This window comes from Rousettus aegyptiacus, unplaced genomic scaffold (genome assembly GCF_014176215.1).
Source record: "Rousettus aegyptiacus isolate mRouAeg1 unplaced genomic scaffold, mRouAeg1.p scaffold_m13_p_12, whole genome shotgun sequence".
Lineage (NCBI taxonomy): Eukaryota > Metazoa > Chordata > Mammalia > Chiroptera > Pteropodidae > Rousettus > Rousettus aegyptiacus.
The window spans coordinates 40,737,720-40,765,176 of NW_023416287.1; the positions used below are offsets into that span (position 1 = coordinate 40,737,720).

Here is a 27,457-nt window from a genome sequence, read left to right on the forward strand (position 1 = left end):
TTGTAGATTGGTTAACATCTGGAAATCACCACAGTAATAGTGTAGAAATACTACAGAGTAGAAAAAGCATATACTTATCTTCAAAGATGAAGAAAAATTGATCGCATTTAATATACATTCATTAATTTTTAAATCTTATAAATATAGAAATCAAAGGAACTTTCTTAATCCAAAAAAAGAATATATGAACATATAGCGAGCATCATACTTAATAGCAAAATGTCAAACTCTTTCTCCTTTGAAATCATATACTTATTTGCATAGTATATGATAACGTATATATAAAAAAGAATCACAAGATAAATTATTAGAGTTAATACAAGATCAGTAAACAAGAATCTATTGAATTTCTACAGATCAGTAACAAACAGAAAAATAAAAATTTAAAAAGATGTCACTACACTAGAATTAATTAAATATCAAGTACAAGTAAAATTCAAGAAAATCTAAGTAAATGAAAGTATACATCGTGTTCATGTATTGTAAGACTCAATATTCTAAAGATGTAAATTCTAATTGATGCATTGTTTCAATACAATTATAATAAAAATCTCAGCAGGTTTTTGAAAAAATGAACAAGCTGATTCAAACACTTACATGGTGGAGCAAAAGGCCAGGAACAACCAATGCAATCTTGAAAAGGAACAACAAAGTAGGAGAACTCACCCTACCAGATATCAGGACCTATTATAAAGTTATATTACTTAAGACAATATGGTTCAGTGCAAGGATAATCAAACAAGCCAATGGAGAAAAGAAAAGGTTCAGAAGCAAACCCACATGTTATCAGCAAGAAGCTTGATTTATTTTTTTAAAAAGGTAACGCTTCATAACAGGGTGCAGAAAATTATTTTTAATAAGCATTACTTAAAAATTGGTTATTCATATAAGGAAAATGTTCAAATTGATCCTTGCTTCACATTACATATGAGAAGATCAGTTCCAGGTGGAATCGTAGACATAAATGTGAAAGGTAAAACAGTAAAGCTACTGGGAAGTAGTATCGGATATTAATGTGTAATCTCAGGGTCAAGAAAAAAATTTTTAGGAAGATACAGTTTATCCTTGAACAACTCAGGTTTGTGGGTTAACTGCATGGGTCCACTTATACATAGATTTTTTTCAATAAATACTGTAAATGTATTTTCTCTTCCTTATGGTTATCTTAATAATGTTTTCTTTTCTCTAGTTTACTTTATTGTAAGAAGATGGTTTACATATAACATGCAAAATATGTGTTGACTATGTTATCAGTAAGACTTCCATTCAACAGATTATTAGTAGTTAAGTTCTGTGAGAGTCAAAAATTACACATAGATTTTCAACTGTGCTGGGCAGAGGGGCAGGTGTGGTCGCTGCTCCTAATAACAGCATAATTCAATGGTCAACTGTACAATAAAAATAAAACTTAAAAAAAACCCACTAACATATTGGAATGCATTAAATACATATGGAATACATTTTACATATTAAAAATATATAGAGTGGAATATATATTGGACTATATGAAATTAAAATTAAAAAATACTATACATCAAAGACACCATTATGAAAGTTAAAAAGGTGAGCCACAGAATAGGAGAAGATATTAGTAAACTGTATAACAGACAAAAACTTCACATCTAGTATTTGAAAAGAATTCCCATATATCAATAAGAAAAAGACAGAAAAGTGGACAAGAGACTTGAACAAGCACTTCACCAAAAAGAACATCCAAACAATCATTAAACACTTGAAAAGGTGCTTGGCTCATTAGTAGTAAAGAAAATGCAAATGAAAATACAATGAGATACCTTGACACATCCACAAGAATGGGCTAAAAGTTCTGACAATAGGTGTTGACATGCTGTGGAATAACAGTGATTCTCATACACATAGCAAAAGTGTAAAAAGCATAACTATTTTGGCAATAAGCTTAGAATTATTGACTAAACTTGAAGACATACATACCTTGTAACCCAACAATTCCACTCCTAAATTTCTTCCTCATCAAAATGTGTGCACATGTACAAGAGAGGTTATAGCAGCGGCATGTGCAAAGTGTTCAAGACAGGTACGAAAATGTCCATAGACACGTTATTCATAATAGTTCCAAACTGGAAACAACCTACATGTCCGTCAACAGGAAAACAGAAATGTGAACTGTGATGTATTTCTCCAAAGAAATGCCATATTGCAATTAATCATACTGCACAACAGCATGGATGAATTTCATGGATGATGCTAAACGAAAGACACCAACTAAAAATGAAACAAACCACAAGACTCCATTACACTTTTTTAACATAAGCAAAACCAAACAATCACGTTTGAGAGTGCATACTTAGTACAGATGTTCCTTGACTTACAATGGGCTTACAAACTGATAAATCCACCATAGGTTGAAAACATCATATATGCATTTAATACACCTGACCATAACTCGGCCTAACCTAACTTTAAAGTGCTCAGAACACCTACATTAGTTTACAGTTAGGCAAAATCATCTCACTGCTGCTGCCCAGCATCACGAGAACGTATTGTACCCCACATTGCTAACCAAGGAAAAGATCAAAAGTTGAAGTTTAGTTTTCTACTGGATGTATTACTTTCGCATCATCGTAAAGTTAAAAAATCGTAAATCAAAACGTCATTGGTGGGGAACCATCTGTACAGTGTGATAAAACTATACAGAAAAGATAGGACGTGATTACCATAAAAGTCAGGACCGTGGTCATTTGGGGAGAGGAGGGAAGGGGTAAGGATGAGGAGGCACATTGAGGGATTTCTGGGAGTTCTTACAGTGTTCAATTTTTTGCTCTGTTGGTGACTCCCTGCATATTTGCCTTGAGGTACTTCACTGAGGTATACATTTCTGTTTGTTGAAATTTTCTGTATGTATTCACAATTCACAATAAAAAATTATTTTTACTTCCTCTGTTTCTTTGGTCCTGATATTTATACTTACATAGACTCTTAACTCTTACACTCTTACTCTTTGGCAGCAGTTTACACATTCTCTAAAAGTTATTCACAAACATTAAAGCAGCAGGCTAGCAGGTTATTTCTTCAGTTAGGGAAACTGAGGCAGGGGCAGAGCATGCAGAGAGGGCCATTAGCAGTGGCAGAGCAGGCACCACCACACGCAGTTGCAGCTAATCTTTTCCTTTTCACAATGTAGGTGTTAGAGGAAAGCGGGAGGTGCAAATCATGTTTTTGTAAATTGATTTTATTTAAAATACACTGGGAAGCCTCCCACTTTAGGAAATCCCAGAGTGAATTCACTTAGCAAATATTTATCAAGTGCCTATTTTATTCACACAACTGTAAACCCCTTTGAAATCTAAAATGTTCTTTTGTTAAGTGAATAAATATTCCCCCAAGTTATTGTTTGTACAATTCTATCTTTTCAGATGTCGATACTTTTTAAATCTCTCCCACCCTTATTCTAAAAGTAGTGTATGTTCTACAAAACTGTAGGACATTTAGAAAATGTAGAAAAACAAAAAGGAGAATAAAATTATCTATACCAATACTTAGAGATAACCATTGTTAATATTTTGGTATATATGCTTCTAATAGTTTTTGCTATGTATGTATATATATTTTTTAACCACAATGCGATCATACTGGATATTCATTTCATTTTTTAACCAAAATGGGATCATCTTAGGTTTCTTTTTTACTTTCTTTTTTATTTTATTTTAAACATCCAGTTGGAATTATCCAGTAAAACAGAGAGACGTATCCCAAATACACAAGCCACCTGCCTCCCTATCTGGGAGAGAAGAATCAGCATTAGACTCAGGTGCGAATGGAGAGTGCATCACACGTGCATGCTGGGGTGACTAAGTATCCCTTCTCCTGGGACACTGCCTTGGAAATAGCCTCATCGATATGGGTCTAGCTGCTCCCTATCATCGCCACTGCCTGAGCACAGCACCAGGCTTGTTCAGGGACTCAGCTTCCTGCTCCCAGAGGAACCTGAGGAACCACAATTAGGAAACAATCACTGGTGACGACACAGCAGCTTTCTCCTGATCACCTTTGAGATTTCACCAAAATTCTCCTCTAGCCTTTCGGTAAGTGTGGTTCTCTGTCGACCCATGTTTCACCACTAGATTTTCAGCACATTCCACCTATTATCCTGCAGACACATTCTACTTTATGAAAGAAAACACTACCAACTCAGGTTGTTGGCAGGACCTCAGTACTTTTCAAAGAGCAGAAAATTCAGTAAGTCACACCTACCAGAGGTTGCATCTGGCCAACAAACAACTGTCAGAAGTAATGCTGTCCTTGTTTTCTCAGAAGTCAAGGAACTGGTTGGGCTAGGGGGAGGGAGGAGTGAGTGGAGATAAAACAAATACAGGGCATGAGGGAGAGAGAAGAGGGTTGATGGCAGATGACTTCCAACCAGTGGGGTCTATAGATATCAACAATCTAGAGCTAAGCCAGCACTATCTGAGAGTGAACTTGTGCCACCTGGACAAAAAGGAGGAGCCAAGGGGACTGCCAAGTTTCAAGAACTTGACCTAACATCTGGATCCCAGGGATTACCACGGGAGGAGAAAGGTTCCCATCACAAAGAACTTCTTGACCTCAGAGTGAGTATTTAGGAGAACATAGAGCATGTTAAGATCCCAGAACGAGTGACACGACCATCTCGAAAAGTGAATCATGAAGTAATCACATTCCCAGTGGGTTACATATCAATACTTTTTTTTGCCATAATTCAGGCTCTTTTATCTTGTTCTTAAGGCACCAAGAATGACCTAGGAAAAGGCACTTTTTACGGAACAAAACAATTCTAATGACAAAATCACTGATTTGGTCAGATGCCAAATGAATTATAAGTGAAGATTAAAGTCATTTTAGTCAGTGAACTGTTTACTTTTTTGCCAATTTGTTTGCAGTTTATAAAACCCTTTTAAAGAAAGCTTCTCCCAAAAATAAATAAAAAAAAAAATGTACTAGAAACAGTCAAAGGGACTCACCAAAGCCTTGTATTTAGATTGGTAACTAGACCCACTCTTAGGACTCGTATTCTTTTTTGGATGTCTGTGGAGAAATTTCACAAGAGAAGGAATAGGCGTCCCCTGAGATCCTGAGCTCGAACATGGACTCATATATTTTGTAACTTTTTGGGACCCTCTTTTGAAAGGGAGAATGCTTTTGGTAATAAGAGAGTTGTATTGTGTCAGCAACAAATACAAACGTACATTTAAATAAGTGAAGTGTAGAAAGTATATGGGTGGTCAGAGATGGTGCAGTGAAGGAAACACGTTTGTTTTGCTGCTTAGCAAATGAATCACCCTCTGTTATGAATTGAATGTTTTTATCCCCCCAAATGAATATGTTGGAGCTCTACCCCACCATGAAATGGTGTTAGGAGGCAGGCTCTTTGGGAGGTGATTAGGTCCTGAGGATGGAGCCCTCATGAAGAGAAACAAGAGAGATGATTTTTCTCTTCACCATGTGAGGACACAGTTAGAAGGGAGCAGTCTACAAACCAGAGAGAAAGCCCTCGCCAGGAACTGAAATAGCCAGCACCTTAACCTCAGACTTCCCAAACTCCAGAACTGTGAGAAAATAAACGTCTGTTGTTTAAGCCGTTCATTTTATGGTACCTTTGTTTTAGCATCCTTGATGACTAAGATACCCTCCTCCGAGTGACAAATAACCTCCTTATGCGTTTTGGCAGGAGACAGAGCCCACTGACATCTTAGAAGCAGCTAAGAACCCAGGGTTCTGCTTCCCAGGCTTGTTCAGAGCTGGTGAGGACATGTGACCCAGGCTCTACCAGACCAAGATGCACTGACAGAGGCTGGGGACATGGTCTCATGTTCTGCAGCAGGATTCTTGGAGTGGTGTCCAGAGATTTAGTCCTGAAAATGATCCTGTAGATCTTTTTATAATTCTGTAAGATACTCATTATCCTTTTAACAAGCTCTATTTCTGAGTAAATCAGCTAAAGTTGGTTCCTGAGCTTTCCAACTAAGAAGCCAGATAGCTAGACTATGAAAATGGTAACATGCTATGCAGTGATGAAAACTACACTGTCTTCAAAGACAAAAATTATCATTTAACCTCTTTAGATAATCTAGAGTTTTTTCTTGAAATCTGTACTTTCTAAAGATCTAGGTATGAATTTGTCTTATCACCAACACCAAATATGATAGATAGATTGGATGACATCAATTAAAAACAAAATTGTTACAAAATTTAAAAATACAATCAATATTTTTGAAAACAGTTCCATTAAGTTGGTGTTCTCCCCTTCTCATTGCAATCTCTCAGAAATAGCAAGAACATCAAACTTTACTTGATCAGAACTTGGATTTAGCTGAAATGCCAAATAAAAATGGTGAAGTGTAAAAAATGCAATAAAATTTGATCAGGAATATAGACAAAAAAAGAAAAAATGCCCTTGGCTGCAGGTACTAGAAAGAGTTGACAAGGTACATGTATCCAAACGAGCACAAAAATACTTAACTGTAAGAGCAAAATCACTTTTGATTAATAAAAAAATGCATTATCTTCTCTGTACTCTCAGTTTGGGTCTGAAAAACAGTAGACCGAGCTTCACAATCAGTCCCAAACAAAGGGAGAACATATTTGCAACAAACCACCAGGGGATGTGATCACTTAAAAAAGAGAGACTCTGCTGTGTGACCAGACCTAGGAGGAACAAATTGACACTGAAAGACCCACACACATTAACTACACACATGAACCTGGCTCTCCTCCACTGAACCTGCAAGAAATGGATCATCTATGAAAAATTGCCTTATGAAGTGATGAATAATTAAAAATAAATCAGTACCAGATGTTTATGAAGATATTACGATAAAGGAAACAAGGGAAATTTTAGAGAATAACATATGGCAAGCAAATATTATTCTCTAGAAATATTGTTCCTGAGCAAGAGCAGAATACAGGCATTGAATATTACATCATAAATTACCAAGACTTAATGAAGTCACTGCCAATGTAAAACAAGAATACAAAGTAAATATAAGCGCTCAACAAAGATGTAGATAGACAAAAATGACAAACCATAAGCTTGCAGAAGCCAGAGAAGATCAGAAGTAGCACAGAAGAGTTCAACTGTCATTAATCTGGACCCTCTTTCACACGAATTCTCCAATGTCCACTAATACTGTGGCTCTAAACTTGCCACAGACCTTGTATATAAGATTTCCCCACCTTGTAAATTGTCTCATGTATAATTAGACTGTTTTTTTCTTCTATTTGCATTCTTTTGTGATAAATAAATGGAATGTTCTGGCCCTCATTATTCCTGTCTGACTTATTATTTCTACTTTTCTAATGACTTTTTAAATTGTTATGTTGCAGTCTTTGAACATGCTAGGTATGTGAGTAGGAAGACCAAGCACTTTTCCTCAGTCTCATGAGTTAGAGCTTTCTTCTGGATGATTGCCACATGTGTCTCTTGGTTTGCTTTGTTTTATCCAGCCCCTACAACCCTGGACTTCTCTACATGAGAATCAAGGTTCATACTTATCACCCTTTCTAGTTTCACATGCCTATATAAGGTCCTCAAGAGATAATTGGACACCCATGTTCATGCTAGCCTTATTCACAATAGCCCAAAGTCGTAACAACCCAGTGTCCATCCACAGATGGATGGGTAAGTAAATGTGGTCTATCCATATAATAGAATGTTATGCAGCTTTCGAAAGGAAAGAAATTCTGATTCATGTTACAAAATGGATGAACCTTGAGGACATTATGCTAAGTGAAATAAATCATGAAAAAACAAATACTATAGGATCCCACTTATATGAGGGCCCTAGAGTAGTTGAACTCAGAAACAGAAGGCTAAGTGATGGTTGTCAAGAGCCGGGGGAAGTGGAATGGGGAGTTAGTATTTAATGTGTACAAGTTTCATTTTGGGAAGATGAAAAGAGTTCTGCAGATGGCCACACAACAATGTGAATGTACTTAATGCTACTGAACTTAAAAATGGTTAAGACGGTAAATTTTTTGTTATGAGTATTTTACCACCAATAAAAAAAAAAAATCTTCAAAAAAATTTTAAACGCCCTACATTAAAGCTGATTTTTCTCATGCAAGAAAGATGCCAAATCTAGACACTTGCCTTGAAAAAAAGATTTTTTGACCCTTCATGATTTATTCCATTGACCCAACTGGATCTGGTTTAGAAACAAATTGCTTAGGATGGGGTAACCAGTGACTTCTCCCTCAACCTGGTGACAAGCTCTCAAGGAAGGACTATCCCTGAGTCATACAGTGGCAGTGTCAGGAATCAATTTGGGTTCCAGAGTCCTCGCTTACCCTTCACTGTGCTGCCCCTCTCGTGATGTACATTAAAACATGTTGTCATGTGCACAGAAACTTCTGGAAGTTCTTTCCAGGAACTGTGGGCAGAGTTTTCCTGAGCCTTGATGTCTCTTCCTGGGGTGCAGGGTGCTGAACACTTGCACTTATGTTGGGGAATGGAAACTGAGCACTCTTCCCCACTAAACTGCCAAGCACTATACTTCTGTTTTATAATCTGTTCTTTTGCACTTATCCTGTTACTGATTATAGCATTCTATGTCATTAAATGGTCTTGTACAATATTTCTTAATGGTTGCATAACATTCCATTGTATAAATGCAAAATAGATGATTTAATCACCTTTTTTCCCCCAGGTTGTGGTTGTTTCTAACTTTTTGCTATTATAATTGCCCCTATAGGGAACACACTTGTAGCTAAATCTTTTCTCGCTTAATTATTACCTTGGAATAAATTACTAGAACTGGAATTATTGGTTCAAAAGGTATGTGTATTTTAAAGGCTTTTGATACATTTTGTCAAATTGCCCTCCCGAAAATGTTCTACAAATGTATACTCAGACCAGCAGGGCTTATGAGTCCCCATCTCCCTACACACACCCCAACATCAGAGTTTATCTCTTTGTTTCCTCATCTCTTGCCAATTATACTGGTTTTTAAAAAAAGTAGCTTGTTGTTTTCATTTGCATTTCCATGATTGCTAGTAATGCTGAGCACTTGTCATATATTTATTAGCCACTTGTGGTTTTGTCTTTTGTCCTCATCCTTTGTCTGTTTTCCCAACAAGGCTCCCATCTTCTCCTTAATGGTTTATAAAAGCTCTAAAGTACCTGCTTTCCTGAAGTGAGGCCCAGCTGCGCTGGCACCCTCTCTGGTTGCTATGCAGATGTGCCAGTGGCAGGACCAGTCTCCATGGCCACAGATGCCAGGGTCTCCTGAAGTGGGAAGAATGTTGCCATGGAGATGCTACCCAAGTGGGGCCTGGCGCCCCTCCCACTTTCTGAGCAGCTTTCCTGGCCACAGAGCTGCCAGCCAGGGCAGAGGCTTTACAAACTACACGAAAGGAGGCAGAATGAGACCTACACCCTGAGATAATCCAGGAGAAGTCTGTTGTCTGCACAGTGGTGCCTGGGATGTGCCTGGCAGAGCCACCCACCATCAAGGAGTCAAAAGTTCAGGGTCAATACTGAGATGCACGATGAGGTTAAAAGAAGCAGCTTCTCATCACAAAACTTAAAAACCATGTTCCATAGCCGGACCAGAGAATCTATAATGCACTAAATGAATATTTTATTAAAAATATTGGAATTGTCTTACTATTAGCATAGTTTTGGTACATTATTTGTGTGAAATGTGTTGAAAGGGCTAATTTGTTAAAGTAACCATTTAAAATATAGACTAACTTTTTAAGCCATTGAGGGATGTCATCACTTTTTAATATGTCCAAATCCTTAAAAGATGAATAAATAACTGAGCCAAGGCCTCACTCAACCTCAGAGAGTGCCTGTCTTCTCATTTATGAGCTGAATTTTGTCATTCTCAAATTCTCATGTTGAAGGCCTAGCTCCTAGTACTTAAGACTATCCCTGTATTTGGAGACAGGGCCTTACTTTAAAGGGGTAATTAAGGTGAAATGAGGTCATTAGGATGGGCCTACTCCAATATGACTAGTGTCCTTATAAAAAGAGGAAATTTGGACACAGATACACACACAGAGGAAAGATCACATAAACACACAGGGAGAAGGCAGCATCTATAAGTAAAGGAGTAAAGCCTCAGAAGAAAGAAATCCTACCAACACCTTGATGTTGGACTTCCAACCTCCAGAACTGTGAGAAATAAACTTCTGTTGTCAAAGCCACCCAACCTATATACTTCGTTATGGCCCTAGCAAACTAATATACCCCATATCATCTCATTTCACTCTATTTACACCACAGGGAGCTGCAGTTATCATCAAATCTATTGACAGACACAGAAACTAGGGTTTCAGGAGGTTGGGGAGGGGTGGGTAGCGACTGTGGAAAGAAGGATTTGAACCTGGGTCAGCTCACCACTGGCAACATGTTCTCCTGCTGCACACGTGACCTAAAAATGACTCCAAGATGTTTCCTAGGAGGTGGGAAGGCTGTACCACCTTCTTGCTTATAATTGGGGAAACGGGGTCAGAGGCTGACATCCTCCCTGAGGTTGATGCTGCTCCACCTCTTTAGGGCAGCTGAAGCAAGGGCTCTCCCCTCCCCGAACACTCCCAGCTCTAGCAATCCCTTACAGGCTGAAGTTCTCTCTGCCCTGGATTATTATTATTATTTATATGTTTCCTGTTCATTTATTCCATTACTCAATTCATATTTATTGAGCACCTTCTATGTGCCAGGCACTAGGCTTGGTGTTAAGAAGACAGCAATCGGTAAGAGGGACAGATCTCTGCCCTAATGCACTCACATTCCAGGGAAGACAAACTATACCCATGTAAACTAATAAAATCACTTTAAAGAGTCCTAAATCCTAAGAGGATAACATAACAGTTGACAGGATAGAGAAGGACTGGGACAGGGAAAGGTCAACTTCTTTAGACAGAATGATGGGGAAGATGACATTTGAGCTGGCACCCTAATGACCTGAAGCAACCAGCCATGTGAAAGACAGAGGATACATGCTCCAGGAGGAAGGACAGCAAATGACATCCCTGAGGCTGGAATGAATATGGGATGTCCAAGGCCCAATAAGGAGGGTGGTGTGGCTGGGACATACTGAGGGTGTAGAGCGGAGGGAGAAGAACGTGGAGCTGCCTTGAGGCCCACGAGCAGTGAGGACTTTGCCTTACCCCACTCTCAGGAGCAACTACCAAGAGAGATTCCCGCCCCCAAGCTCTTCCCCTGCCAGCACCGTCCACCTCTGGTTGGCTCCCAGGAGAGAGCAGCAAGGGACAGGAGGAAGAACATGAATTTTGGCATTAGAATGAATTGGAATCTCAGCTTAGAATCAGCAAGCTCTGTGACTCTGAGTAAGTCATTTTGTTTGAGATGCTGTCCTTTGCTGCCGAGTCCCCACTTCTGGACCAAGACACTTATTTTCCCCAGGATGGGAGTTGCAAAGGTGGTTGGCTGATGGTTGAATCCCTGAGAGTCCTCCTTGGGTGATGTCAGCTGCTTTGCCCAAGGCCGTGCCCTTCCCAGAGAGGAGAGGGAGTGGGAGTGGGCATCTCATATCCAGCTAACGCGGAGTTCAAAGTCCTGCTCCTTAATTAAAAAGGAATGATGCCTCTGAAAGGCCATCCCAGCTGGGTGTGGCTGAAGCTTCTGTTGCAGCTGCATGGTAGCCCAAGTGTTCCCTCTGCCCAGACTGCTTCCCTTTCTGCCTGCCAGCATCAATCCTGTGCCTGTTCCCTAATAAAGCTCCATCTCACAGTTTGTTTCCCAGGGAAACTGACTGAATACACACTTTACTCTCTGAGACTCAGTTTCCTCAGGTGTACCATGGACATACAGAGATGTAAGGTTAAAAGAGATGATATGTGCAAAGCTTCCAGCCTATGACATGGAAAGTCTTCAATACATAGTATTTTCCCTCTTTCTGACCTTCCTGTGCCATTCAATATAACACATATATGTATTTCCCATGGAGGCCAAGCCAAAGCCTCACCTGAAGTAGGTGCTCAGTGTGCTCTAGATTAAGTTAACAGACCACATGACAAGGGCTACACTGGTCACATGTATTAGAAGATGAAGCAGAAACTGTTCTTTGTCCCCCAATATTCATTCTTGACTTCTCTCACAAAAATAGAACTCTAGATTTTCATCTGGATACAGGGACTCCCAGAATAAAGATTACTTTTCTTAGCATTTCTTGCAGCTAGTTGTGGCCCTGGTCTAGACGTTCACCATTGAGTGAGCAGAAATGACGTGTGATACTTGAAATTGTACTCTTAAATAAAAGAGTACTGCTTTTTCCTTCCCACTATCTGGAATGCATAAGTGATGGCTGCGGGTAGAGCAGTCACCTTAGACACAGGAGAGTGAAGCAACCGCAAAGCCATCGTCTGTATTCTGAGCTGATGCTCATTGTCTGTGCTCAGCATGATCTCTGGAACAAGTCTCTTATACCACAGAACCTCAGTGTTTGCATATACAAGAAGAGGATGAAATCTTATGTGAGACCATATGTGATGGAGTATCAATTTACTCAACAGTTTTATTTTACAGGAGGAAAAAATCCTTTAACATTGTAGGGCCTGGAATTTTAGAAATTCTTACTAACTCACGTGTTTTTATTTGCTTTTGGAGTATGGTCTTCCTTCCCGTGGGGTGGTCAAGATGTAGTCAAATCAAAGACAAGGCCAACAAGTTAAAAAAAGAGGGGGGAGCATCTCTTTCATAAAGAACTTTAAATTCCCATAAATTAAAATATAATCCTGAAAGGATTCCAGCAAGGCAGGCCAGATACTCCAAAGCAGTCACCATGCTTGTTATTCTGTGATGATTTGAAATAAAAACTACAGGCACCATAGGAAGAAGGTCTGGGTAGGTACCAGTGGCCTACAAGTTATGTAGCCTCTGGGCACAAAAAAGAGGAAGGCCTTTACTGGAGAATAGAATGTCCTGGTCAGTGGTGTGAAAGTGACCATAAGCATACCAGGGTAGGATAGGATGGTATAGAGGGTCTTTGGGAAATTTGGGAAGGACAGTCCCTGAATGTGTGGAAATAACCTGAATTGGATGTGGGTATTAGTGAACCCAAGGACTGGCTTGCCTCTGGCCTGGACACACATCAGCCCAGCCTCTGCCCATCCTCTGGGATTCAAAAGCTCTTTTCACAAGAGCTCAGCCTTCTGCTGTATGCGACCAAGGGGAATCGCACAAAGTCATGTTCGAACTTTTCACAAGAATATTTTGGCACAAGAATGGGATGATTAGCACAGACAACCAATATGAATACCAGTTGCGCATGTATCAGAACCTTGAGGGAAGTTGGGCTAAAGGACACTCTGTGCAATTTCAAAGAGCTCTCTGACCATCGATATTTCCACATATGAGAACGTGAGGCAGAAGCTCATTTTCTATTCTTCCCACTAAGTACAGGTAAAAGTCATGGATATTAAACATAAAACAGATATAAGAAGACTCTGAAAGGTGGAGAGAGTGAAGCAGACCACGCAGCGACCACAAGGAACCACGTGGTAGTGAGTTCCTTGGCTCTTTTTTTTTTTTAACCTCGTATATCCCAGCCTGGGTTCTGGAAAAGCCAGCAACTTAAAAATACCAACAGGATCAGGAAATAGATCCCCAAGAAAAGTCTGCTCTCTCTAGCCAAAGAACCAGGAAAGGAATAGCCCCAAAAACTTAGATGAAAATTGGACAGTACTATCAAACAACACAGAAAAAAATGAGGCCCCCTTCTTCACTGAGGTGGTATCAGAGACTAATTGAGAGCAAAGACTTTCACAGTCCAGCAACCACGAGGTGCCCACCCTGCGATGTCAGTGGGAGACACAGGGAGGGCAATAACTAGACATTCTCCCAGGAAGGGCCATATCACCCAGGTCTAGAAAGGGAGCTGGAAAGCTCACCCTTCCCAGCAGTAACAAGAAACCCCTCCTTCCCCCAGTGTCAAAGAAGGCCTAGTGGGGCACCCCAACTTCCACCTCCACCTAGCAATAATGAGATGGCATCTCACCTTCCCCATCACATAGCATCAGAGAAGGCCAGCTAAAGAGGTTTTAATAAAACCTAGAATCTCATGGCATACGTACCCAAATGTTCAGGATTCAGTCACATATCACTCTTGATACCAAGATCCAGGCAGATCTCAAAATAAATGAGAAAAAACAATCCTGAATAACAGAAGTCAATGATAGTGATCTTAGAACTACCTGACAAAGGTTTTAGAGAGTCATTATGAGAATATTTAAACAACAAACACACTTGGCACAAGTGAAAAAAATAGAAAGTTCTCAGAAAAGAAATAGAAGCTAATAAACCAAATGGAAATTTTAGAACTGAAAAATATAGTAACCAAAATTCAAAACTCAGTGGATGGGCTTAACATCAGAACAGAGGAAAAAGAGGAGAGAGTCAATGAACTTAAAGATAAAACAGTAAATAAAGGCTTAGGTGGGGGGAAAAAATGGTATAGCTGATAGAAGCTCTGTTCATCCCTCTGGTGACCAAATTAAAGTCGTGACAGAAACAAGGAGCAACAACAAAGAAAATTGCCTGGGATCTAGACGAACCAGCCATACAACTAGGGAGAGAACTAAGAAATCACCTTGCAAAAGTAGAAGGTAGGATGGGGAGAGGATGCGAGGCTGTCTCTTTCTGAGCAGCTGAGTGGGCCTCAGGCCATAGCAGAGGCAACTGGCAGCTGCAGACGCCTCTTCAAGGGGCCATGTCCACAAGCGGACTTTCATGGTGAAGGACCTGCTTGCTCTGAGCCCCAGTGCCAATTCAGCTACACAAGGGGCACCAGGGACTTATGATGGGACATTGACTTGTCAGAGTGTGGGCTGAGACGAGACTGGCTCTGTACAGAAGTGCCAGCAGTGTCCCTCGTTCCTCTGTTGAATCCTTTCCCCTCCCAGTGTGGGGACTCAGTCCCTCCATAGTAGAGACATCGTCAAACTGGATAACAGAGATCTCTCCACCCAGAGAATTCCCTGAAACTCTGCCTCCCCCAACTCACAGCCTTACCCAAGTCACATCCAGGTGTATTCTCAGCGAGTCAAGTGCTCCTTGCTGAGTACCAGCTAGACTCATACTGGAGGAAGGTAGCCTCAGTTTCTGGTATGGCCTTTTGAGGCAACTATAGCACAACATCTATGGATTGCTTGCTGAAACTTAATGAGTGGCCCCGGAGGGGCACAGGCTTGAGCTAATTTTGGCCTGCAGCTGAACCCCTCTCAGGACTGTGCTACTGGACACCTACTACACAAATCCACACTAATAAGACTGGGAGACTGAAGAACTTTGCTTAGTACATAGAAACAGACACAGAAAGGCATCCAAAATGGGAAGACAAAAAAGCAGAAACCATATGAGAGAATAGGAATAATGGAGTTAAACAACCTCACAGATGCAGAGTTCAAAACACTGGTTATAAAGATGCTCAATGAACTTAGGGGAAGTATAGATGAACTCAGTGAGAACTTAAAGAGATAAAAAACATAAAAATGGAAATGTAAATTAGAAAAGGGAACCAGTCAGAAATAAAGAACACATTATTTGAGATGAGAAGCATATTAAATGGAATAAACAGAGTGAATAAAGAAGAGGATCAAATGACCAATATAGAGGATGGGAAAGCCAAAGACACTCAATCAGAATGGCAAGAAAAAAGAAACCAAGACTATAATAATAATTTAAGGAGCCTATGGGACACTATTAAAGGTAAAAATATCTGTGTCATAGGGGTACATGAAGGAAAACAAGATGTTGAAGAGCTATTTGAAGAAATAATGATGGAAAACTTCCCTAACCTGGTGAAGGAAATAGACATAAAACTCCAGGAAGCTCAGAGAGTCCCAAAAACCAGGAACCCAAAGAGGCCCACACCAAAACACATCATAATTAAAATGCCAAAGGTTAAATTCAAAGAAAGAATCTTAAAGCAGCAAGAGAAAAGCAGTTAGTTACCTACAAGGGAGCACCCATAATACTGACAGCTGATTTCTCAAAAATAACCATGCAGAAAGGTTTGGCACAAAATATTCACATGTGATGAAAACCCAGGATCTGCAACCAAGACTCCTTTATCCTGCAAAACTATCATTTAGAGCTGAAAGATAGATAAAGAGCTTTCCAGACAAAAATAAGCTAAAGGAATTTATCATCACCAAGCCAGTATTATAGGAAATGTTGGAGGGACTTCTTTAAGAAGAAAAACATATATCAAAAACAGGAATAAAGAATGGTAATAATGATATACCTATGAACAAGTACTTCAAATGGAAAAGAATTAAGTGCTCCAACCAAAAGATAGAGTGGCTGAATGGATAAGAAAACAAGACCCCTACATATGCTGCCTACAAGAGACTCACTTCAGATTAAAAGAGACACACAGACTAAGAGAAAGGGGAAGGAAATGATATTGCCGTGATGGACCTAGAGGGTATTGTGTGAATAAAATGGGTCAGATAGAGAAAGATAAATATCACATGATTTCACATAAAAAACAAAATCAACAACAACAACAACAAAAGTAGAAATAAACTCATAGATGCAGAGAATATTTAGATGGATACTATATGGGAGCAGGGTTAGGGAACAAAAAAGGGCAAAGGCATTAAGAGGTACAAACGGATAGTTGCAGAATAGACATGGAGATGTAGAGTGTAGCATGAGGAAGATGGTTAATAAATATGTAGGGGGGAATATGGGTACTAGATTTAGTAGGGTGATCACTTTGCAAGTTATGTGGCTCTCTGATCATTATGCTATATAATTGAAACATATATTATTGTATGCAACTATAATCGAAAAAATGTATAGACTTGTACAATGTAAATACAAGCAGCTAATTGACTATTATATTTCAATAAAGACAGAAAAGGCTTAACGCTGCTCAAAACAAAAGATAAAACAGTAAACATTACTCAATCTGAATAAAAGAGAGTGAAAAGACTTTTAAAAGATGAACAGATCCTTAAAGACCTAAAGGAATGTAACAGAAAATTTAACACTTGTGTTAAAAAATGAGAGACCCAGAAAGAAAAAAAAAAAGAAGAAACGTTTTTTCTAAAACTGGAAAAGTTTTCAAAGAAACAATGGCGAAAATCCCCAAATTTGACTAAAGACACAAATCAACAAATAAGAGTGCCTACGCTCCAAACAGGATAAACAAAATGAAATATATGCTGAGGTGTAGCATATTAAAACTTCTGAAAACTAAAAACAAAGGAAAAAAATATGGAAAGCAGTGAGAGAAAATAGCATCTTATATATAAGGGAAAATCCATTTGAATGACAGTGGATTTATGATCGGAAACTATGAAGTCTGAAATGGCACAACATTTTTCAAGTGCTGGAAGAAATATTAACCCAGAATATTATATCCATTGAAAATATCCTTCTGAAATGAAGAAGAAATCGAGACATTCTTAGAAGAAAAAAAAACTAAGAGAATTTTTTACCACCAGACTTACCCTAACGGAATGATTAAAGGAAGTGCTCTCAACAAAAAGAAAATGATAAAAGGACTCTTGGAACATCAGTCAAGAAGAACATAGTGAGCAGAAATAGGGACAAATAGAGGATTCTGGGAAACATGGTGAAGTGAGAGACGTCCTCAGATCTCTCCTCTTGAAACAACAATAAGTCGAACATCTAAAACACAACAAAACACCCAAACTGCACACCAGGACATCTGAGCGTGGGATCTGTGCATAAGAGTTAGCACAGGTCAGAAGCCGGATGTCGGTGGACTGGGAGAAATAAAGAAGCTACCTCTCGCAGCCTCTGGAGCCCCCTGCAGAGGGACGGGGAGGGGAGATGGAGTGGCAACTTCCCTGAACAGCCCTGCCTAGAAGTGCTGCGAGTTCCACGCACCCGGTGGCAAGGTGTGGTCATTACAGCAGAAAGCAGAGAAGCAGAACTGACCACAGAGAAACAACAGTTGGTTTTTACCGGCCCGGTGGCAAAACTGAGGCTGAGCCGCAGCATCCAACTCCCAGCCCAGAGGGCCCCTCCCACCATACCCTCCAAGACCGAAAACCATGGAGACCCAGGGGAATTTGAGCAAACGCTACCGAGACTGTTGCTAACACTGATAGAAGCTAAAACTGAGGTTAGTGAGTGTGACTAAATATCTACAAGAAAATTTAAAAAGTACTATGTAGGCTTTATAAAAAGCAGGATTCCAAGAGGCTTAGATGCCACCTATGGGAAACCAAACGAAAAATGCCTTCTTTGCAGCAGGCTCAAGAGAGACCTTTTATGTAACAAATCTTTTTTTCTGAAAAAACAGCAGAATGCATTTCCATTAATACCAAGGTGGAGAAATAGTCCATTAAACATCATGAACAACCAAGGTGACAAAGCATCTCAGAAAGAAAGAGTAAAATCTCTAGAAAATAAGCTTACAGACATAGAAATATATGACTTAAATGACATAGAATTCAGGATGGTACTTCAGAAAAAAACTCAGTAAGTTCTGAAACGAGTCATATCAACAATTTCAGGAAATGAAAAAAACAACTAGACGAGTAGAGCAAGGAGATTGAAACCCTCAAAAAGAACAGAATAGATCTTCTGGAGATAAAACACACACACACACACACACACACACACACACACACACACACTGTAGGAGTGGCAAATTAAATAGCAAGCTTGAGAAATAGAGTTGACCAAATGGAGGAAAGGATCAGTGATATCAAAGACAGAAATCTAGAAATGTATCAGAAGGAAGAAGAGAGAAAACAAAAAATGAAAACTATGAAAGAGAAATTCAAGAACTAACTGATACCATCAAGAGAGGAAACATAAGAATAATGGGCATTACCAAAGGTGAGGAAAAGGAGCAGGGGCTAGAAAGCATTTTCAGACAGTAGTGGATGAGAATTTCCCAAATCTAGAAATGAACGGGAACTTGGAATTGAAAAAGTCAACAGAACACCCAATTATCTCAACCCAAAAAGGCCTTCACCAAGACACATTGTATTAAAATTATCAAAAATCAGTGACAAAGATAGAATTCTCAGGGCAGCTAGGGAGAAGAAAATGGTAACTTATAAAGGAAAACCCATCAGATTACCTAGGACTTCTCAGCTCAGACCTTACAGGCCAGAAAGGAATGAAATCAAATATTTAAACTATTAAGTGAAAGGAACTACCAGCCTAGAATAATGTATCCAGCTAAGCTCTCCTTTAGATATGAAGGAGAAATCAAGACCTTTCCAGATACACAAAAATTGAGGGAATCCTTTACTACGAGGCCTACACTACAGGAAATACTGAAAGGGGTCAGTTCACCTAAAACAGACAAAAAATACATAATTAGGATTAAAGTGACTATCAGGCAAAGAGAAGTAGAGGAATGCAATCCTTACTAAGAACAGGGCATTATCATCTTAATAATAAGAAGAGAATTGCTATAGCAAGATAGTAATGAATGTTCAGCATTCATAGGGACAATGATGACTGAAAAAAGAGGATTCAAAGATCCAACTTCACAACGAGGAATGGAGATATGGCATGTGCAAAGGAAAATGGATGACTGTGTGTGTATACACACACACACACGCACACGCACACACACACACACACGCGCACACACACACACACACGCAAACTATCCTTTTCATATTCATGATGGTAACCACACACCAAAGATTCAGAACCAAAGTATATAACAAAACAAGAACAAGAGGCAAAACCCACAAAAGCTAACCAAAATCAAGAAAACAGAAACACATGGACAAGGAGGCCATAGAAACACTGAGCTACCAGAAAGTAAAAGATAAAATGGCTATAAAAAGACCTCACATTTCAATAATCACTCTAAATGTAAATAGACTGAACTAACCAATAAAAAGGCACAGAGTTACAGATTGGATCAAAAAACAAAACCCAAGCACATGCTGCCTCCAAGAGACACATCTCAGACAAATTTAGACTCAACGTGAAAGGGTGCCAAATGATATTTCAAGCAAATGGCATTCAGAGAAAAGCAGGAGTAGCAGTACTAATATCGGATAAAATAGACTTTAAAATAAAAAAAGGTAAAGAAAGATACCGAGGGACACTTCATAATGATAAAGGAAATCATGCACCAAAAAGACATAACTTATATTAATATCTATGCTCCCAATCAGGGAGCCCCAAAATACGTGAAACAATTACTAATAAAACTAAAGGGAGAAACAGAACAAAACACTATCGTAGTAGGGAACCTAAACACCCCACTGTCAGATATGGACAAATATTCCAAACAGAAAATCAATAAGGAAATAACATCTTTAAATGACACATTAGATTAACTGGACATAATTGACATATACAGAACCTTTCATCCCAAAACAGCTGCTTATACATTCTTCTCTAGGGCACAAGGAACATTCTCAAGAATTGACCACATACTGGGACACAGAGATAGCCTCAACAAATATAAGAGGGTTGAAATCATACCAACCATATTCTCTCATCATAATGCTTTGAAACTAGAGATCAACTGCAAAAAAAAGCAGGATGAACCACAAATACATGGAGATTAAACAACATGCTACTGAAGAATAACTGGGTTGAGAAGAAATAAAAAGAGATCAAGAGATACATAGTAATGAATGATAATGATAGGACAACATATCAGAACTTTTGGGACACGGCAAAAGCAGTCATAAGAGGAAAGTTTGTATCATTACAGGTCTATCTCCAAAAACAAGAACGAGCCCAAATAAACAACCTAATGCTTCATCTTAAAAAAGTAAAAAAAGAAAAACAAATGAAGCCTAAAGTGAGCAGAAGGAAAGAAATAATCAAAATCAGAGCAGAAATAAATGAAATTAAAAACAAACAAAAAAATAGAAAAAATAAATATAATAAAAAGATGGTTCTTTGAGAAGTTTAATAAAATTGATAAACCTCTGGCTAGACTCACTAAAAAAAAGAAAAAGGACACAATAAACAAAATCAGGGATGAACAAGGGGGAATTATGACTGACATTGCAGAAATACAAAGGATTATGCAAGAATACTATTAAAAATTATATAATATCAAATTTGATAACTGAGAAGAAATGGACCTATACTTAGAAAAATACAATCATCCTAGATGAATCTAAAAGAGCTTGAAAATCTAAATAGATGGGTCAGCAGTATAGAAATTGAAACAATCATCAAAAACCTACCAAAAAGTAAAAGCCCAGAACCAGATGGCTTCACCAGTGAATTCTACCAAACATTCAAAGAAGATTTAATACCTATTTTCCTCAAACTCTTACAAAAAAAAAAAAAAAATCAATGAAGAGGCAAGACTTCTCAACTCATTTTTTGAGGCCAATATTACTCTGATATCAAAACCTGGTAAAGATAACACAGAAACAAACCAATATGTCTCATGAACACAGATACGAAAATCTTAAATAAGATACTAGCGAACTGAATACGGCAACATAGTAAAAAGAGTATACACCACGATCAAGTGGGCTTCATCCCAGAGGCACAGGAATGGTTCAATATATACAAATCAATTAATGTGATACGCCACATAAACAAATTAAAAAATAAGAATCATACGATCATATCAATAGATGTAGAAAAAGCCTTCAACAAGATTCGGCATCTATTTATGATCAAAACACTTAACAAAATTAGTATAGAAGGAAAGTAGCTTAATATAATAAGGCTAAATATGAGAAATTCTCAGCTAACATTATAATTAATGGTGAAAAACTAAAAACCTTCCCTCTAAGTTCAGGAACAAGGCAAGTTTGTCCACTATCGCCACTGTTATCAATATAACATTGGAGGTCCTAGTGAGTGCAATCAGACAAGAGAAAGATATGAAAGGCATCCAAATAGGAAACAAAGACATCAGACTGTCACTTTTTGCAGGTATGATTCTCTATATAGGAAACCCTAAAGACTCCACAAGAACACTACTAGAAACAATAAGCAAATGCAGTAAAATTTCTGGATACAAAATAAATATTCAAAAATCCATAGTGTCCCTATATTCTAATAATGAAGTATCAGAAAAAGAAGTAGAAAAAATAATTTCTTTTGCAATTGCAACAAAAAGAATAAAATACCTAGGAATAAATTTAATGTGAAGGACCTACATAATGAAAACAACAAGACCCTATTAAAAGAAATCAAAGAAGATACAAAGAAATGGAAAGATATTCTGTGTTCTTGGATTAGAAGAATCAACATAATTAAAATGGCCATATTACCTAAAGCATTATACAGATTTAATGCAATCCCCATCGGAATCCCATCAGCATTATTTTAAAGAAATAGAACAAAACATCATCAGATTTGTATGGAAGCATGAAAGACCCCAAATTGCCAAAGCCTTCCTGAGAAAAAAGAACAAGGCTGGAGGCATCACTCTGCCCGACTTCAAATTATACTACAAAGCGATGGTCATCAAAATGGCATGGTATTGGCAGAAAAACAGACACATGGACCACTGGAACAGAACCAAGAGTCCAGAAGTAAACTCATATTTATATGGGCAAATAATTTTCAACAAAAAAGCCAAAAATATACAGTGGAGAAAGGAAAGCCTCTTCAGCAAATGGTGCTAGGAAAACTGGAAAGCCACCTGCAAAAGAATGAAACTAGACTGTTGTCTCTCACCACACACCAAAATTAACTCAAAATGGATTAAAGACCTGAATATAAGACTTGAAACAATAAAATGCATAGAAGAAAATGTAGGAACTAAACTCAAGAACCTTGGACTTAAAGAAGATTTAATGAATTTGACCTCGAAGACAAGGGAAGTAAAAGCAAAAATAAATGAATGGGACTACATCAAAGCTCCTGCTCAGCAAAAGAAACTGTCAACAAGGTAAAGAGAGAACCATCTGAAAGGGAAAATATATTTGCAAGCAATGCCTCTGATAAGGGCCTAATGTCCAAAATATACAAAGAACTCAATAACAACAACAACAACAAAAACAACAACAAAAATAAATGATCCAATAAAAAAAATGGGCAGAAGACCTGAACAGACAATTCTCCCTAGAGGACATACAAATGGCCAACAAATATATGAAAAGATGCTCAACATCACTGGCTATTAGGGAAATGCAAATCAAAACCACAATGAAATGCCATCTCATACCCGTTAGAATACTATAATCAACAGGACAAGTAATAACAAATGTTGGAGAGGATGTGGAGAAAAAGGAACTCTCATACACTGCTGGTGAGACTGCAAATTGGTACAGCACAATGGAAAACAGAATGGAGGTTCCTCAAAAAGACTAAGAATTGATCTACCATATAATCCGGCAATCCTTCTACTAGGTATTTACCCCAAAGACTTGAAAACCCATATCCAAAAAGATATTTGCACACCGATGTTCATAGCAGCATTATTTACGGTGGCCAGGACATGGAAGCAACTGAAGTGCCTTATGATAGATGATTGGCTAAAGAAGCTGTGGTACATATATACGATGAACTATTACTCAGCCATAAGAAGAGATGAAATACTGCCATTTGCAACAACATGGATGGACCTCGAGAAAACCATTCTAAGCAAAATAAGCCAGACAGAAAAAATTGTAAATCACATATCACTTATACGCGGGACATAAACCTAAAAGCAACAAATGAACAGGACAAACAAACAGATATTCATGGACATGGACTAGTGATTACCAGAGGGTAGGGGAGTAGGGAAGGAGCGCGGAGGTAGACTGAGTAAAAGGTTTAAATATACGGGGTACTAGGGCGTGAAGGGGATCAGATATATGGTACCTGAAGGAAACTGGACTTTGGGTGGTAAACGCACAATAGAATTGTATTAACCAATGTTACTCCAATAAACTTAATTAAAAAAATAATAAAATAGGGACAAATACAAGAGACTTATCTCCTTTTACATTTTCTAAGTTAGGTTTGACAATTGAAACAAAAATTATAACACTATCTAATATGATTCTCAATGTATATAGAGGAAATATTTAAGACATCATGTTAGAAATGGGGAGAGTACAGGGACATCAAGGGACTTAAGTTTCTTTCTATCCTTGACTCCAGCAGATAAAATGTCAACATCAGTAAACTGTGATAAGTTATCTTTGTATAATATAGTGCCTAGAATATAAATAAAATAATCTATATGAAGAGATCACTGGAAAACCCTATTATAAGTCAAATAAAATTTTTAAAACGTTCGAGTAACCCACAGGAAGGCAGGAAAAAGAAAATAGAGAGATCGAAAACGGTGGAAACAAACAAAAGACAAAAAATTAAAGGGCAGACGCAAACCCTAATATATCAATAATGATATTAAATGTAAATAGTCTAATTACAGTGATCCCCAATATTTTTGGCACCAGAGACCAGTGCTCCTATGAAAAACTAATGGCTGATGATCTGAGATGGGGCTGAGGCAGTGATGCTAACACTGGAGAGTGGCTGCAAATACCGATGAAGTTTCTTTTGCCCTCCGCTCACCTCCTGCTGTGCAGCCCAGCTTCTAACAGGCCATGGACCTTATTGGTCTATGACTGGGGGGTTGGAGACCCCTGGTCTAATATACCAATAAAAGACAGAGATTTACAGAGTGACCCTCCCAAAAAATCTAGTATGTGCTATCTATAAGAAATTTACTTCAAACGTAATGATATAGGTAGGTTGAAAGTAAAAAGATGGGAAAAGATAGAACAATGCCAAATGTCAGTAAGAGTGTGCAGCAATAGGAACTCTCAGGTTGCTGGTGGAAATGTAGAACAATACAGCCACTTTAAAGAACAGTTTGGCAGTTTCTTTAAAAACTAAAATATACATTTAACATACAGCACAGCAATCATACTACTGGGCATTTATCCCAGAGAAATGTCATCTTATGGCCACACAAAAACCTGTACGTAATTCTTCATAGAAGCTTTATTTATAATAGCCAAAAACTGGAAACAACCCAAATGTCTTACTATAGGCGAATGTTTAAGCAAACTGCAGCACACCCATACCAGTAATAAAAAGGAACAAGTTATTGATACATGCAACAACTTGGATGGATTTCAACAGCATTATGTTGGATGAAAAAAGCTATGCTCAACAAGGTTACAGCTCTTTGAGGAAGACGGGGAAGCAGCTTCAGCTGAGCTTCCTTCTGCTCACTGTTGCTCCTGACTCATCACTTTTCGCTCTCACGGAGGAACAAGTCCGTCAGGAAGCCATGCTGCAGTCTTGGCTTTTAAAGATACTGGAAAGACACCCGTGGAGCCAGAGGTGGCGAATTAGAATTACTCTGACCAGCCACAGTGTAAAATCTTTGGAGAAGGTGTGTGCTGACTTGATCAGAGGTGCAAAGGACAAGAATCTCAAAGTGAAAGGATGAGTTCGGATGCCTACCAAGACTCTGAGAATCACTACAAGAAAAACTCCCTGTGGAGAAGGTTCTAAGACTTGGGATCATTTTCATTGGCTTGCACAGTCCTGAGATTGTTAAGAAGATTATTTCCATCAGTATTGAGCCAGGAGTCGAGGTTGAAGTCACCATTGCAGATGCTTAAATCAGCCTTTTTAATAAATTGACTATCAGTTGTTTAAAAAAAAAAGTTTGCATACTATTTGATTCCATTTTAATAAAATTCTTTAATTGAAAAATATAGAGATGGAGAGTGGATTGTTGGTTGCCAAGGATTAGAAATGGTGGAGGGAGTGGTGTTTATGACTTTAAAGGGCAGCACAAGGAGAAGTTTTATGAGGATGAATAGTTTTGTATCTTCATCAGGGTGATGGTTACACAAATCTGACACATAGCAATGTTAATTTCTGGTTTCAATATTATACTATAGTTGCATAAGATGTTGCCTTTGGTAAAACTAGATGTAGGGTACACAGGACCTCTTTATATTATCGTTGCAACTTCCTATAAATCTACATTTATTTCAAAATAAAAAGTTAAGAAATGAAGGTTAGAATGCAAAATTAATTTCTTTATTTCGATTGATTTCATATGTGTTCATAAGAATAATAATCAGGAAAGACCAAAGATCTGTATTTAGGTTTTTAAAAAAGTTAACAGTGAAAATGCTATTTTTTGTTATTTTGTCAATCCATCTAATAAGTCACTATTAAATTGGGGGAAAAATTGGTTCCATTTGATATAAATGTATATAAAAGCATGTGTGTATTCATTCATCCCCTACAAGATTTTTGAGTGCCAAAAAACCATTGAGCATCTTCAGCGATTTTTAGCAGTTCCCTGACCTGGGACACAAGACTCAGAAGAACAAGATAAGGAGGCTTCTGTCTGCAGGTTCCCACATCCAAAGCCAGAGGTTTTGCAAGATCTCTTCAAGTCCAGATTGAATCTATGACGCAGGTTGCAACCCCTAGATACCACCCTCCCCAGGCTAGGGGCTTCAGCCAGAGCTGTGGCCCTTGCCAGCGAACACTACAGCAATGGCTGCAAGCAGGGCACCTGGACTCCTTTCCCAGGGACTGGAAGACTGTGTTCTCCTGCCACAATCCTTTCTTTCTAAAATATTCCCTGGGCCCCTGCCATATGCCAGGTGCTAGGCACACAGCAGCAAACAAGATAGACAGTCCCTCTGGACCCATGGGCACGATGCCGAGCTGCTCTCTCTGCCTCAGTGTCCTCCAGTGTTGAGTAGAAATAATATTTGCTGTCACATCATATGGTTGCTCCGAGGGTAACTGAGTTAAAATTCATCAGGAGCTTAGACGATGGTAAGTGCTAAATAAAACTGCTTTCATTGTTATTATTTATTAATAATTTATTTTCATTTTATTAATAATTTGTTAAATGAGATCCCCTTAGGGAGAAACACTACATGTAAAGCAAAGCAGGGGCAGGGTGCAGGGTGGCCAGGAGGCGAGTTGTCTTAGAAGGGCCACGACAGGCTTTGTCAAAGCCATGGCATCTGAGTGCTGCCCTGACAGTGGAGCAAGCTCTGTGGAGACCTGAAAGAAGCATCCACCAGGCAAAGAGAAGAGCCATACAAAGGCCCTGAGGAAGAACCCATCTGGCCTGTTGGCCATCGTGGCTGGAGCCTAGGGAAGGAGTGTGTCAGGGCAGTCAGAGGCTAGAGTCCCCAGAAGAGGCCTGGTCTTGGCACTGAGGATCCCCAGGAAGGGCTGAGAGCTGTTCTCTCTCCTGCTTTCCAGGATTGCCATCCTTTATCCCAATGCTGCAGGTGAATGTCCTTGGGCTCTGGCTTTCAGGGAAGGAAGCCACATCCCTGAAGGAACAGATCTGGGTGTACTCCTGCCGGCTCTGGGAACTGCTTACCCTGCTCAGGATGGGTCTGCCTGCACCTGAGTGTGCTCAGGGTCAGGCCTCAATCTACAGAACTGAGCCCTACCAGATGTGCACCCAGCGTTCACACGATCTTGTCCTCACACCCCAACTAGCTGAACCCCACTTGAGTCTCCCAGGTAGGTGTGGGACAGTGTGAGAGCAGCAAGTGCATCTGTGAACACCTGCCCTTGCCAGCCCCAGGATGAAGG

The 27,457-nt window shown here is 38.9% G+C and overlaps 1 pseudogene; it reads left to right on the top strand.

Moving 5' to 3' along the window:
• Nucleotides 1-2,004: 2,004 nt before the first annotated feature.
• On the top strand, nt 2,005-25,528 carry LOC107498617 (annotated as a pseudogene).
• Nucleotides 25,529-27,457: the final 1,929 nt, after the last annotated feature.